The following is a 15,445-nucleotide window of genomic DNA, read 5'->3' as shown; positions in this document are numbered from 1 at the left end:
AGGACACTGCCACACCCCGCGCAGTCCCCCCCCCCCCCCGACGCCCGGCCCTGCGCCGGATAACAAGAACAAGGTGCGTCTCCCGCGAGTGTCGGAGGCCGCACGCACCAAACGAATGACAGGCGGTGCAACGAGCAGCTGTGTTGTGCGTGTCACCCACGTGGCGGTGGAAGGACGTGCTTTGCGTCAAATGTGCCACGGAAAACGGCGATTGCGTGTGTTGGGAGAAGGGGCGAAGGCTTCCTCTGCCGCGCGGCCACATTATAAGGACGCCAACGGCCATACCATGTTGAATACACCGGTTCTCGTCCGATCACCGAAGTTAAGCAACATCGGGCCCGGTTAGTACTTGGATGGGTGACCGCCTGGGAACACCGGGTGCTGTTGGCTCTATCTCATTTTTTAATTTTTGGGTCGCTACACCTGCCAGCCCTCTTTTTCATACTAACTTTCAGGTGTGACAAAGATGCTTCCACAAGCATTTTAAAGTACTGTACTAAACGTAAGACACGAAATTGCAGTAATGAACTCAGTTTGAGCAAGAATGCGCGGAGGAAGAGTGCTAGGAAGTCGTTGGAAATAACGAAACACTACGAATCGACAGATGTGTCCTTGAAATGCGTCAGAGCCAACTGTTTTGTAGCAGTGCTAAATTCGAAAAACTAACTAAATAGATAAATTAAAAAAAGAAAACAGCCGTTCTCGTCCGATCACCGAAGATAAGCAACAACGTTAGTATTCGGATCGGCGACCGCCTGGGAACTCTGGCTGTCTTCATTTTTTGCTCTTTTGTCGCTACCCCTGCCAGCTTTCTCGTGTGACAAAGATGCTTCCATACTGATTTTAAACTATCGTAAGATGCGATATTAAGGAACTCCGTTTGAAGAAGAGTGTGCCAAGGAAGATTAGCAAAGTGTGTCTGCAAATAACGAAACAGTATGAAACGACAGAAATGTTGTGAAATACGTCAGGGCATATTGTTTTGTAGCAGTGCACATCTGCAAATTTGTAAACAAAAATTTCTCTTTCGCCTCTAGAGGAGATGGATGCTTTGTTGAACCTCCTGTGTCCTCTGTCCGTGTTTTCGCACCTTTCCAGCGCAGCGCTGCTCTACTCTAGTAGCTCCGAACGGCCGCACACGGCGTCTCGGACACGCCGGTTCGGCCCGCGCCCATCTCGCAGATGTTTCTCGTGCTTGTGCGGTCATATGGAGCGCGACCCGAGCGGCAGCGAGCGGCAGTCGGGACAAGTCGGGACGGAAGGGGAGGGGACACGACAGGCGAGGATGCAACGCGCAAATTACGCAAATATCTGGAAGCGCGGCGCGTGTCAGCCAGGTGAGAAAGCTTCCGCCGGTCCAGCAGGACACTGCCACACCCCGCGCAGTCCCCCCCCCCCCCCGACGCCCGGCCCTGCGCCGGATAACAAGAACAAGGTGCGTCTCCCGCGAGTGTCGGAGGCCGCACGCACCAAACGAATGACAGGCGGTGCAACGAGCAGCTGTGTTGTGCGTGTCACCCACGTGGCGGTGGAAGGACGTGCTTTGCGTCAAATGTGCCACGGAAAACGGCGATTGCGTGTGTTGGGAGAAGGGGCGAAGGCTTCCTCTGCCGCGCGGCCACATTATAAGGACGCCAACGGCCATACCATGTTGAATACACCGGTTCTCGTCCGATCACCGAAGTTAAGCAACATCGGGCCCGGTTAGTACTTGGATGGGTGACCGCCTGGGAACACCGGGTGCTGTTGGCTCTATCTCATTTTTTAATTTTTGGGTCGCTACACCTGCCAGCCCTCTTTTTCATACTAACTTTCAGGTGTGACAAAGATGCTTCCACAAGCATTTTAAAGTACTGTACTAAACGTAAGACACGAAATTGCAGTAATGAACTCAGTTTGAGCAAGAATGCGCGGAGGAAGAGTGCTAGGAAGTCGTTGGAAATAACGAAACACTACGAATCGACAGATGTGTCCTTGAAATGCGTCAGAGCCAACTGTTTTGTAGCAGTGCTAAATTCGAAAAACTAACTAAATAGATAAATTAAAAAAAGAAAACAGCCGTTCTCGTCCGATCACCGAAGATAAGCAACAACGTTAGTATTCGGATCGGCGACCGCCTGGGAACTCTGGCTGTCTTCATTTTTTGCTCTTTTGTCGCTACCCCTGCCAGCTTTCTCGTGTGACAAAGATGCTTCCATACTGATTTTAAACTATCGTAAGATGCGATATTAAGGAACTCCGTTTGAAGAAGAGTGTGCCAAGGAAGATTAGCAAAGTGTGTCTGCAAATAACGAAACAGTATGAAACGACAGAAATGTTGTGAAATACGTCAGGGCATATTGTTTTGTAGCAGTGCACATCTGCAAATTTGTAAACAAAAATTTCTCTTTCGCCTCTAGAGGAGATGGATGCTTTGTTGAACCTCCTGTGTCCTCTGTCCGTGTTTTCGCACCTTTCCAGCGCAGCGCTGCTCTACTCTAGTAGCTCCGAACGGCCGCACACGGCGTCTCGGACACGCCGGTTCGGCCCGCGCCCATCTCGCAGATGTTTCTCGTGCTTGTGCGGTCATATGGAGCGCGACCCGAGCGGCAGCGAGCGGCAGTCGGGACAAGTCGGGACGGAAGGGGAGGGGACACGACAGGCGAGGATGCAACGCGCAAATTACGCAAATATCTGGAAGCGCGGCGCGTGTCAGCCAGGTGAGAAAGCTTCCGCCGGTCCAGCAGGACACTGCCACACCCCGCGCAGTCCCCCCCCCCCCCCCGACGCCCGGCCCTGCGCCGGATAACAAGAACAAGGTGCGTCTCCCGCGAGTGTCGGAGGCCGCACGCACCAAACGAATGACAGGCGGTGCAACGAGCAGCTGTGTTGTGCGTGTCACCCACGTGGCGGTGGAAGGACGTGCTTTGCGTCAAATGTGCCACGGAAAACGGCGATTGCGTGTGTTGGGAGAAGGGGCGAAGGCTTCCTCTGCCGCGCGGCCACATTATAAGGACGCCAACGGCCATACCATGTTGAATACACCGGTTCTCGTCCGATCACCGAAGTTAAGCAACATCGGGCCCGGTTAGTACTTGGATGGGTGACCGCCTGGGAACACCGGGTGCTGTTGGCTCTATCTCATTTTTTAATTTTTGGGTCGCTACACCTGCCAGCCCTCTTTTTCATACTAACTTTCAGGTGTGACAAAGATGCTTCCACAAGCATTTTAAAGTACTGTACTAAACGTAAGACACGAAATTGCAGTAATGAACTCAGTTTGAGCAAGAATGCGCGGAGGAAGAGTGCTAGGAAGTCGTTGGAAATAACGAAACACTACGAATCGACAGATGTGTCCTTGAAATGCGTCAGAGCCAACTGTTTTGTAGCAGTGCTAAATTCGAAAAACTAACTAAATAGATAAATTAAAAAAAGAAAACAGCCGTTCTCGTCCGATCACCGAAGATAAGCAACAACGTTAGTATTCGGATCGGCGACCGCCTGGGAACTCTGGCTGTCTTCATTTTTTGCTCTTTTGTCGCTACCCCTGCCAGCTTTCTCGTGTGACAAAGATGCTTCCATACTGATTTTAAACTATCGTAAGATGCGATATTAAGGAACTCCGTTTGAAGAAGAGTGTGCCAAGGAAGATTAGCAAAGTGTGTCTGCAAATAACGAAACAGTATGAAACGACAGAAATGTTGTGAAATACGTCAGGGCATATTGTTTTGTAGCAGTGCACATCTGCAAATTTGTAAACAAAAATTTCTCTTTCGCCTCTAGAGGAGATCGATGCTTTGTTGAACCTCCTGTGTCCTCTGTCCGTGTTTTCGCACCTTTCCAGCGCAGCGCTGCTCTACTCTAGTAGCTCCGAACGGCCGCACACGGCGTCTCGGACACGCCGGTTCGGCCCGCGCCCATCTCGCAGATGTTTCTCGTGCTTGTGCGGTCATATGGAGCGCGACCCGAGCGGCAGCGAGCGGCAGTCGGGACAAGTCGGGACGGAAGGGGAGGGGACACGACAGGCGAGGATGCAACGCGCAAATTACGCAAATATCTGGAAGCGCGGCGCGTGTCAGCCAGGTGAGAAAGCTTCCGCCGGTCCAGCAGGACACTGCCACACCCCGCGCAGTCCCCCCCCCCCCCGACGCCCGGCCCTGCGCCGGATAACAAGAACAAGGTGCGTCTCCCGCGAGTGTCGGAGGCCGCACGCACCAAACGAATGACAGGCGGTGCAACGAGCAGCTGTGTTGTGCGTGTCACCCACGTGGCGGTGGAAGGACGTGCTTTGCGTCAAATGTGCCACGGAAAACGGCGATTGCGTGTGTTGGGAGAAGGGGCGAAGGCTTCCTCTGCCGCGCGGCCACATTATAAGGACGCCAACGGCCATACCATGTTGAATACACCGGTTCTCGTCCGATCACCGAAGTTAAGCAACATCGGGCCCGGTTAGTACTTGGATGGGTGACCGCCTGGGAACACCGGGTGCTGTTGGCTCTATCTCATTTTTTAATTTTTGGGTCGCTACACCTGCCAGCCCTCTTTTTCATACTAACTTTCAGGTGTGACAAAGATGCTTCCACAAGCATTTTAAAGTACTGTACTAAACGTAAGACACGAAATTGCAGTAATGAACTCAGTTTGAGCAAGAATGCGCGGAGGAAGAGTGCTAGGAAGTCGTTGGAAATAACGAAACACTACGAATCGACAGATGTGTCCTTGAAATGCGTCAGAGCCAACTGTTTTGTAGCAGTGCTAAATTCGAAAAACTAACTAAATAGATAAATTAAAAAAAGAAAACAGCCGTTCTCGTCCGATCACCGAAGATAAGCAACAACGTTAGTATTCGGATCGGCGACCGCCTGGGAACTCTGGCTGTCTTCATTTTTTGCTCTTTTGTCGCTACCCCTGCCAGCTTTCTCGTGTGACAAAGATGCTTCCATACTGATTTTAAACTATCGTAAGATGCGATATTAAGGAACTCCGTTTGAAGAAGAGTGTGCCAAGGAAGATTAGCAAAGTGTGTCTGCAAATAACGAAACAGTATGAAACGACAGAAATGTTGTGAAATACGTCAGGGCATATTGTTTTGTAGCAGTGCACATCTGCAAATTTGTAAACAAAAATTTCTCTTTCGCCTCTAGAGGAGATGGATGCTTTGTTGAACCTCCTGTGTCCTCTGTCCGTGTTTTCGCACCTTTCCAGCGCAGCGCTGCTCTACTCTAGTAGCTCCGAACGGCCGCACACGGCGTCTCGGACACGCCGGTTCGGCCCGCGCCCATCTCGCAGATGTTTCTCGTGCTTGTGCGGTCATATGGAGCGCGACCCGAGCGGCAGCGAGCGGCAGTCGGGACAAGTCGGGACGGAAGGGGAGGGGACACGACAGGCGAGGATGCAACGCGCAAATTACGCAAATATCTGGAAGCGCGGCGCGTGTCAGCCAGGTGAGAAAGCTTCCGCCGGTCCAGCAGGACACTGCCACACCCCGCGCAGTCCCCCCCCCCCCCCCCGACGCCCGGCCCTGCGCCGGATAACAAGAACAAGGTGCGTCTCCCGCGAGTGTCGGAGGCCGCACGCACCAAACGAATGACAGGCGGTGCAACGAGCAGCTGTGTTGTGCGTGTCACCCACGTGGCGGTGGAAGGACGTGCTTTGCGTCAAATGTGCCACGGAAAACGGCGATTGCGTGTGTTGGGAGAAGGGGCGAAGGCTTCCTCTGCCGCGCGGCCACATTATAAGGACGCCAACGGCCATACCATGTTGAATACACCGGTTCTCGTCCGATCACCGAAGTTAAGCAACATCGGGCCCGGTTAGTACTTGGATGGGTGACCGCCTGGGAACACCGGGTGCTGTTGGCTCTATCTCATTTTTTAATTTTTGGGTCGCTACACCTGCCAGCCCTCTTTTTCATACTAACTTTCAGGTGTGACAAAGATGCTTCCACAAGCATTTTAAAGTACTGTACTAAACGTAAGACACGAAATTGCAGTAATGAACTCAGTTTGAGCAAGAATGCGCGGAGGAAGAGTGCTAGGAAGTCGTTGGAAATAACGAAACACTACGAATCGACAGATGTGTCCTTGAAATGCGTCAGAGCCAACTGTTTTGTAGCAGTGCTAAATTCGAAAAACTAACTAAATAGATAAATTAAAAAAAGAAAACAGCCGTTCTCGTCCGATCACCGAAGATAAGCAACAACGTTAGTATTCGGATCGGCGACCGCCTGGGAACTCTGGCTGTCTTCATTTTTTGCTCTTTTGTCGCTACCCCTGCCAGCTTTCTCGTGTGACAAAGATGCTTCCATACTGATTTTAAACTATCGTAAGATGCGATATTAAGGAACTCCGTTTGAAGAAGAGTGTGCCAAGGAAGATTAGCAAAGTGTGTCTGCAAATAACGAAACAGTATGAAACGACAGAAATGTTGTGAAATACGTCAGGGCATATTGTTTTGTAGCAGTGCACATCTGCAAATTTGTAAACAAAAATTTCTCTTTCGCCTCTAGAGGAGATGGATGCTTTGTTGAACCTCCTGTGTCCTCTGTCCGTGTTTTCGCACCTTTCCAGCGCAGCGCTGCTCTACTCTAGTAGCTCCGAACGGCCGCACACGGCGTCTCGGACACGCCGGTTCGGCCCGCGCCCATCTCGCAGATGTTTCTCGTGCTTGTGCGGTCATATGGAGCGCGACCCGAGCGGCAGCGAGCGGCAGTCGGGACAAGTCGGGACGGAAGGGGAGGGGACACGACAGGCGAGGATGCAACGCGCAAATTACGCAAATATCTGGAAGCGCGGCGCGTGTCAGCCAGGTGAGAAAGCTTCCGCCGGTCCAGCAGGACACTGCCACACCCCGCGCAGTCCCCCCCCCCCCGACGCCCGGCCCTGCGCCGGATAACAAGAACAAGGTGCGTCTCCCGCGAGTGTCGGAGGCCGCACGCACCAAACGAATGACAGGCGGTGCAACGAGCAGCTGTGTTGTGCGTGTCACCCACGTGGCGGTGGAAGGACGTGCTTTGCGTCAAATGTGCCACGGAAAACGGCGATTGCGTGTGTTGGGAGAAGGGGCGAAGGCTTCCTCTGCCGCGCGGCCACATTATAAGGACGCCAACGGCCATACCATGTTGAATACACCGGTTCTCGTCCGATCACCGAAGTTAAGCAACATCGGGCCCGGTTAGTACTTGGATGGGTGACCGCCTGGGAACACCGGGTGCTGTTGGCTCTATCTCATTTTTTAATTTTTGGGTCGCTACACCTGCCAGCCCTCTTTTTCATACTAACTTTCAGGTGTGACAAAGATGCTTCCACAAGCATTTTAAAGTACTGTACTAAACGTAAGACACGAAATTGCAGTAATGAACTCAGTTTGAGCAAGAATGCGCGGAGGAAGAGTGCTAGGAAGTCGTTGGAAATAACGAAACACTACGAATCGACAGATGTGTCCTTGAAATGCGTCAGAGCCAACTGTTTTGTAGCAGTGCTAAATTCGAAAAACTAACTAAATAGATAAATTAAAAAAAGAAAACAGCCGTTCTCGTCCGATCACCGAAGATAAGCAACAACGTTAGTATTCGGATCGGCGACCGCCTGGGAACTCTGGCTGTCTTCATTTTTTGCTCTTTTGTCGCTACCCCTGCCAGCTTTCTCGTGTGACAAAGATGCTTCCATACTGATTTTAAACTATCGTAAGATGCGATATTAAGGAACTCCGTTTGAAGAAGAGTGTGCCAAGGAAGATTAGCAAAGTGTGTCTGCAAATAACGAAACAGTATGAAACGACAGAAATGTTGTGAAATACGTCAGGGCATATTGTTTTGTAGCAGTGCACATCTGCAAATTTGTAAACAAAAATTTCTCTTTCGCCTCTAGAGGAGATGGATGCTTTGTTGAACCTCCTGTGTCCTCTGTCCGTGTTTTCGCACCTTTCCAGCGCAGCGCTGCTCTACTCTAGTAGCTCCGAACGGCCGCACACGGCGTCTCGGACACGCCGGTTCGGCCCGCGCCCATCTCGCAGATGTTTCTCGTGCTTGTGCGGTCATATGGAGCGCGACCCGAGCGGCAGCGAGCGGCAGTCGGGACAAGTCGGGACGGAAGGGGAGGGGACACGACAGGCGAGGATGCAACGCGCAAATTACGCAAATATCTGGAAGCGCGGCGCGTGTCAGCCAGGTGAGAAAGCTTCCGCCGGTCCAGCAGGACACTGCCACACCCCGCGCAGTCCCCCCCCCCCCGACGCCCGGCCCTGCGCCGGATAACAAGAACAAGGTGCGTCTCCCGCGAGTGTCGGAGGCCGCACGCACCAAACGAATGACAGGCGGTGCAACGAGCAGCTGTGTTGTGCGTGTCACCCACGTGGCGGTGGAAGGACGTGCTTTGCGTCAAATGTGCCACGGAAAACGGCGATTGCGTGTGTTGGGAGAAGGGGCGAAGGCTTCCTCTGCCGCGCGGCCACATTATAAGGACGCCAACGGCCATACCCACGGCTAGCGGCCGCTCTGTTGGCATCGCCGCGTTGCGTTCCGCTGTCGAGTTTCTCATTTTCGCGCGTTTTTTGCGTAGTTGTTAAGTAACGGTTAGAAAATGGAAAACGTAAACAGATCGAACACATTGAACGTTATTTTCGACAAGGAAGCTGTACGCCCTACGGCATACGAGGCTCACGACTGGATTATTGACGAACTCGGTCTTACCGACACCGAAACGTACGGAGTCCAGTGGGACTTTATTACCGGAACCCTGTTTATGAAATTCAATGATCCGGAAATGTGCGAAAAGATCGTACAGGAAAACGGTGGAAAACGCAAGTTTAAATATCGTGACGGAAGCGTTTGCGACGTGACCGTGTGCCACGCGGGTTACGGTATTCGTCAAGTTCGTATTTTCAATCTTCCCTTTGAAATACCTACGCAAATGATCGCTCGTGGTCTCATGCCGTATGGGAATGTGCTTTCAGTGACGAATGAGAAATGGGGTAGTGGTTTCCGACTACAAGTTTACAACGGAGTAAGAAGTGTTCTTATTGAACTGAAACAGCACATCCCGTCCTTTCTAGTCATAGGCGGCTACAGGGCCTTTATATCGTACAATGGACAGCCACAGACGTGCTCGTACTGCAATGCAACCGATCACTTTCGACAAAATTGTCCGAACAGACGTCGCCCTGTGCAGCTCCCGCTCGGCGGTGATAGCGCACAAACGCAGAAAAACTCGTATGCGTCTGTAGCGTTGGGTGTTGCTCCGATTCGACCCTCGTCACTCCCTGTGACAGAGGCTGCGTGCGAATCGGCAGCGACCCCGGCAAACACGGACAATGTCATGGACATAACAGAAATTGATGAAAAAGCCGTCATTCCAGAAAATTCTCTCCGCAATAATGCGACAAACATTACGGTCGTGGCTGACGTTCACCCAGAGCCGCCAAAAAGTGACGATACTGAATCAGAAATTTTTCCGACCAACACGCAAAATTCAGAGAGTGGACGCAGCCCTACTGCTGTCCCCTCAGAAAAGCGTGTTTCTCGTAAAGACCCCAGTCCATCCCCGAGTAGGAGATCGGTGAGCCATTCACCGAATAAATCTTCGAAAAGGAAACATAGACGCGGCCGTGGAAACGGAATCTCGGATGCAACTTCTAAATCCGATCAACAATGCCCTGTGACAGTCGTCCCTGTTGCGTCGCATGAAACAGAAGCAGATCGCCGGCGCGACGCAACTGTTCGACATCTAAGGGAATTTCTAAATAAGCAAGAGAAAGAAATCAGCGTACAACCGCTCGTAACTGAGGCTGTATTATCAGCGCCAATTAAAAGAAAGGCAGAGGAAATGCACGAGTGTCGTGCTCGGCACACAGCCCACGTCCCGACGGGCGACATTCGTGCTGTCCATGCCATGCAAATCGATCCGCCACATATGCACGTACCGATGGAAACCAACAATGATCCTCCCCGCTCAGATCAACAACGCAGTACTGTTTGGTCCGAAGATGTTTGAGTATAAACTCGGTTGAAAATTTAGTTGCAATACTCGTCACATACAAAACAAACCATTCGCAGAATGAATTATCTCCATTTATACCCCGTCTCCCGTAGCTAATGTTTCTCTGTTTCTTTCTCCACTTCCAATGCCTGCCTGTTATACGCAAATAAAAGATTTATCTATTCTTACCTTAAATATAAACGGGATTTCTGCAGCTCACAAAATTTTGTCCCTAGTCGATTTTATACATTACAGTCGTTTTGACGTAATACTCCTTCAGGAAGTTACCGCAAACATCCTCAATAACATAAGTGGATATGATGTTATTTATAACATTAACAATAATATAAAATGCGGTACCGCGATTTTATATAAAAATTCCCTAGAGCCAGACAATGTCCAAACGTTGCCAAGCGGACGCGCAATTGCGTGCAATATACAAAGCATGAGATTTATCAATATTTACGCCCCCTCAGGGACAGATAATAGACGAATGCGCGCAGCATTTTTCAATCACGAGGTAGTTCCCTTGTTTGATACCACACGTCCAATAATTCTCGGCGGCGATTTTAACTGTGTAACACACTCATCCGACCAGCACCCTACGGCCACCATGTGTCCTGAATTAGTGAAACTGTTGACCGCCAAAGATCTGCGAGACACGTGGCGTCTCCTCCACCCACACACAACGCAGTATACGCACATATACAATAGTGGAGCAAGCAGAATAGACCGCATATACGTCTCTCAACAGATCGCAAAGAACCTAAATAGTGTAGACATCATCCCTGTCGCGTTCAGCGACCACTGCGGTTATGTTGCTGCCATCCACCTACAGCGTACAAATGAAACACCTACTCCCAGGTTGTGGAAGCTTAATACAAAACATCTTGCCGCGAGAGACTTCCGCTCGAAAATGCAATCTGTATGGCAGCTTTGCCTGCAGAAAGAGAAAAACTACAGCTCAGCACTAGAGTGGTGGACTTTCTACGCAAAGCCGCAAATTAGGATGATTGCTCAATGTTATAGCCAGGAGGTATCCTTCTGGACGCAGCGCACAACAGAATTTTACCAACAATGCCTCAAAGACGCGTTAAACGCCCCTGTCGGACCAAATGAAAATCTCCGCCTCCGCTTAAATCGTATTAAAGCAAAGATTCTCCGTATACATAACGAAAAGGCGAAAGGAATTTTGGTCCGAAGTCGCGCCTTGTGCGCTCTGGACGACGAAGAACCGTCGTCCTATCATCTCGCGCGTGAAAAAACACGGGCAAGGCGTAAACATGTAGAATCGATAACGACTGCGTCAGGCGAGCGCCTTACGCGGAAAACAGACATTCTCCAACATATTACAGCCCATTACACGGACTTATTTCGAGACGTTGCGACAGACGACGCAGCGCTAAATTATTTGTTACGCGACCTGCAGACTGACATTTCGAACGCGGACCGAGAACAGTTGATAGCAGAGGTGACAGTACAGAACACAAAACCTATTGTACAATCGTGCTCTAAAGGAAAGTCGCCGGGACCTGATGGCCTGCCAACCGAATTCTATCAGGTCTATTGGGACATCTTTGGGCAAAAACTCACCGACATAGTAAATGAAGTAATTCGTGGCACCGATATTCCCGCAAAATTCCTGGAAGGTCGAGTTGTGCTCGTCCCAAAAACGCAACATACATGTCGTGTCCAAGATTTCCGACCCATCACATTACTCAATACTGACTACAAAATAGTTGCAAGGTGCCTTGCAGCAAAGATGAAGCCAGTCATGAACAAAGCTATCAGCTCTTACCAAACGTGTGGAGTAACACACCACAATATTTTCCACGCAGCGTCCTTATACCGAGACATAGTAGCTCACACGGCAATCCATAAATTATCGACAGCTATTCTATCCATTGACTTTGCGAACGCTTTCGATCGCATAAGCCACAAATACTTGCTACAGGTCATGACAAAAATGGGATTCGGCCGAGAATTTATCAAAATTATTGAAAATATTCTGACGGGAGCAAGATCAATAGTCACATTAAACGGATGGCAAACTAAACCGATCCCTATTTGCCGCTCTGTCAGGCAAGGATGTCCGCTGTCAATGTTCTTATTCGTGATCGCCATAGACCCGCTTCTCAGAACAATAGGCAGGACGTCAAAAGGAGTACAAATACACAATGCTTCCTTTAAATGTGTGGCATACGCAGATGACGTAGGCGCTTTCATTGACCACACAGCAGACATAGACTCGATACGCGCCTCCCTTCATCAGTATGAAAGTGCGTCTGGAGCAGCGATAAATACTAATAAAACTGTTCTACTTCCACTGGGTCTGCTAGCCACCGATATTGTCCGCCCATGGTACAGAATAGTGAGAGACCATCAAGTATTGGGTCTAGACATAACTGCGTGCCCACAGCATATGCAAGCACGAAATTGGAGAAGAATCCTCAACTCCATCAAGGGCCTCTGCAAATGCCACGCAACCCGGCACCTTAACTTGCACCAGAAAGTCAAACTAATCAATTCCTTTATTCTCTCCAAGGCGTGGTATATGGCGCAGTTGCTTAGCGTGCCAAAACAAATAGGACGCGCTATATCTCAGGCAGTATACTGGTTACTCTGGCGCCACGAAATTTTTAAAGTGCGAGCAGCAGTTTGTGTCTTGGACCCGTCACATGGAGGACTCGGGCTAGTAGACTTCAGTCGCAAATGTGCAGCGTTGCTCGTCAACCGCACCGCTGAAATGCAGACCGGCTTTCCCGATGGATCGACAGCATCCCTGCTAGAAATCTATCGGCCAGAATCTGAAAGCGCCCCAGTATCGGTGGCCAACATCCCTTACCGTATGTCCTTTGTACGAGACTATATTCTAAATAAAAGCTACGTCCTCCGCACGGTCACGAATCCACACAGGACAGCACGGCAACTCTATATTGAATTGATGGGACAACCCCCCCCTAGTAAATTGGAAGTCCGCTCACCTACTGTTAACTGGAAGCAAGTGTGGTCAAATGTTAATAGCAGTATTTTGCCGTCCGATGTGTCTGCGTTGTGGTACAAACTAGTCAACAACACACTGCCCACCAATCAGCGTTTAGCCGATATTCAGCTTCTTGCCTCCCCCAACTGTAGCAGATGTGGCATGCCTGACACCAGAGAACACCGTCTGCAATGCCAAGCTGTTTCCGATGTGTGGAGGATTTGCCAGATAATGGTGGCTCTCATCACGCGAACTACTCCGGCACACGTCTCAGTTGACAGTGTCATTGTACCTGATTTCAAATATTTCCCGCGGCCAAAACACAATACTGCTGTGTGGTTGTTGGGCCACACTGTTTACGCCCTCATTGACCGGCAAATTCACGATGGACTCACCTTTTTGACTCATATTTGGGACCAATATTGTAAGATCAAAAATAGTAATAAACACAAAGAATATTTTGCCAATTTCTTATCATCTGCACTGCATCATGCGTATGCGAAACAACTGTAAGATGATTCCGAGCCCCTTTTATTTGTATCAATGGTCCTTCAGTCTCGCAATTGAGCTTTGATGATACGCACACTGACCTTATTTGCGTCTTACGCGCAGGTTTATCAAAATTAAGTTTAGATATTTAGTTAGTGTTAGCTGGTGAAACACAACCAGTCTCCATTCATTTGTCTATCTTTGTCATGTGCCAGCCTGTAAACTAGTATACGTAAGACTATTTTTCGAAAAAAGTAATAAAATGGACAAAGTTGCAGAAAGAGAGTAACTGAGTAATAGGATGAGGTTCCAGTTTTATACATAGTAAAAATTAAATAAAAAAAAAAAAAAAAAAGAAAAAAAAAAAAAACAAAAAAAAAATAACCAAAAACAAAAAAAAAAAAAAGTGAAAAAAAAGAATAAAAAAAAAAAAAAAAACAAAAAAAAAAAAAAAAAAAAAAAAAAAAAAAAAAAAAAAAAAAAAATAAAAAAAAAAAAAAAAAAAAAAAATAAAAAAAAATAAAAAAAAAAAAAAAAGAAAAAAAAAAAAAAAAAAATACACCGGTTCTCGTCCGATCACCGAAGTTAAGCAACATCGGGCCCGGTTAGTACTTGGATGGGTGACCGCCTGGGAACACCGGGTGCTGTTGGCTCTATCTCATTTTTTAATTTTTGGGTCGCTACACCTGCCAGCCCTCTTTTTCATACTAACTTTCAGGTGTGACAAAGATGCTTCCACAAGCATTTTAAAGTACTGTACTAAACGTAAGACACGAAATTGCAGTAATGAACTCAGTTTGAGCAAGAATGCGCGGAGGAAGAGTGCTAGGAAGTCGTTGGAAATAACGAAACACTACGAATCGACAGATGTGTCCTTGAAATGCGTCAGAGCCAACTGTTTTGTAGCAGTGCTAAATTCGAAAAACTAACTAAATAGATAAATTAAAAAAAGAAAACAGCCGTTCTCGTCCGATCACCGAAGATAAGCAACAACGTTAGTATTCGGATCGGCGACCGCCTGGGAACTCTGGCTGTCTTCATTTTTTGCTCTTTTGTCGCTACCCCTGCCAGCTTTCTCGTGTGACAAAGATGCTTCCATACTGATTTTAAACTATCGTAAGATGCGATATTAAGGAACTCCGTTTGAAGAAGAGTGTGCCAAGGAAGATTAGCAAAGTGTGTCTGCAAATAACGAAACAGTATGAAACGACAGAAATGTTGTGAAATACGTCAGGGCATATTGTTTTGTAGCAGTGCACATCTGCAAATTTGTAAACAAAAATTTCTCTTTCGCCTCTAGAGGAGATGGATGCTTTGTTGAACCTCCTGTGTCCTCTGTCCGTGTTTTCGCACCTTTCCAGCGCAGCGCTGCTCTACTCTAGTAGCTCCGAACGGCCGCACACGGCGTCTCGGACACGCCGGTTCGGCCCGCGCCCATCTCGCAGATGTTTCTCGTGCTTGTGCGGTCATATGGAGCGCGACCCGAGCGGCAGCGAGCGGCAGTCGGGACAAGTCGGGACGGAAGGGGAGGGGACACGACAGGCGAGGATGCAACGCGCAAATTACGCAAATATCTGGAAGCGCGGCGCGTGTCAGCCAGGTGAGAAAGCTTCCGCCGGTCCAGCAGGACACTGCCACACCCCGCGCAGTCCCCCCCCCCCCGACGCCCGGCCCTGCGCCGGATAACAAGAACAAGGTGCGTCTCCCGCGAGTGTCGGAGGCCGCACGCACCAAACGAATGACAGGCGGTGCAACGAGCAGCTGTGTTGTGCGTGTCACCCACGTGGCGGTGGAAGGACGTGCTTTGCGTCAAATGTGCCACGGAAAACGGCGATTGCGTGTGTTGGGAGAAGGGGCGAAGGCTTCCTCTGCCGCGCGGCCACATTATAAGGACGCCAACGGCCATACCATGTTGAATACACCGGTTCTCGTCCGATCACCGAAGTTAAGCAACATCGGGCCCGGTTAGTACTTGGCTGGCTGCCCGCCTGGCAACACGTGTGCCGCTCGCTATTGTGCG

The 15,445-nt window shown here is 49.5% G+C and overlaps 6 non-coding genes and 1 pseudogene across 6 annotated transcripts; all 7 read left to right on the top strand.

Moving 5' to 3' along the window:
• Positions 1-271: 271 nt before the first annotated feature.
• Positions 272-390, top strand: LOC126476480 (5S ribosomal RNA). Its single transcript, XR_007587010.1, has one exon. It is a non-coding gene; the product is annotated as a 5S ribosomal RNA (ribosomal RNA).
• Positions 391-1,633: 1,243 nt separating this feature from the next.
• Positions 1,634-1,752, top strand: LOC126476364 (5S ribosomal RNA). Its single transcript, XR_007586908.1, has one exon. It is a non-coding gene; the product is annotated as a 5S ribosomal RNA (ribosomal RNA).
• Positions 1,753-2,996: 1,244 nt separating this feature from the next.
• LOC126476250 (5S ribosomal RNA) lies at positions 2,997-3,115 on the top strand. The gene has a single exon (XR_007586810.1). It is a non-coding gene; the product is annotated as a 5S ribosomal RNA (ribosomal RNA).
• Positions 3,116-4,357: 1,242 nt separating this feature from the next.
• Positions 4,358-4,476, top strand: LOC126476239 (5S ribosomal RNA). The gene has a single exon (XR_007586809.1). It is a non-coding gene; the product is annotated as a 5S ribosomal RNA (ribosomal RNA).
• A 1,245-nt stretch (positions 4,477-5,721) lies between these two features.
• LOC126476227 (5S ribosomal RNA) lies at positions 5,722-5,840 on the top strand. Its single transcript, XR_007586807.1, has one exon. It is a non-coding gene; the product is annotated as a 5S ribosomal RNA (ribosomal RNA).
• Positions 5,841-7,081: 1,241 nt separating this feature from the next.
• On the top strand, positions 7,082-7,200 carry LOC126476215 (5S ribosomal RNA). Its single transcript, XR_007586806.1, has one exon. It is a non-coding gene; the product is annotated as a 5S ribosomal RNA (ribosomal RNA).
• Positions 7,201-15,319: 8,119 nt separating this feature from the next.
• Positions 15,320-15,437, top strand: LOC126475879 (5S ribosomal RNA; annotated as a pseudogene).
• The last annotated feature ends 8 nt before the right edge of the window (positions 15,438-15,445 follow it).

This window comes from Schistocerca serialis, chromosome 4 (genome assembly GCF_023864345.2).
Source record: "Schistocerca serialis cubense isolate TAMUIC-IGC-003099 chromosome 4, iqSchSeri2.2, whole genome shotgun sequence".
Lineage (NCBI taxonomy): Eukaryota > Metazoa > Arthropoda > Insecta > Orthoptera > Acrididae > Schistocerca > Schistocerca serialis.
This window is presented reverse-complemented; position numbering and strand designations above follow the sequence as displayed.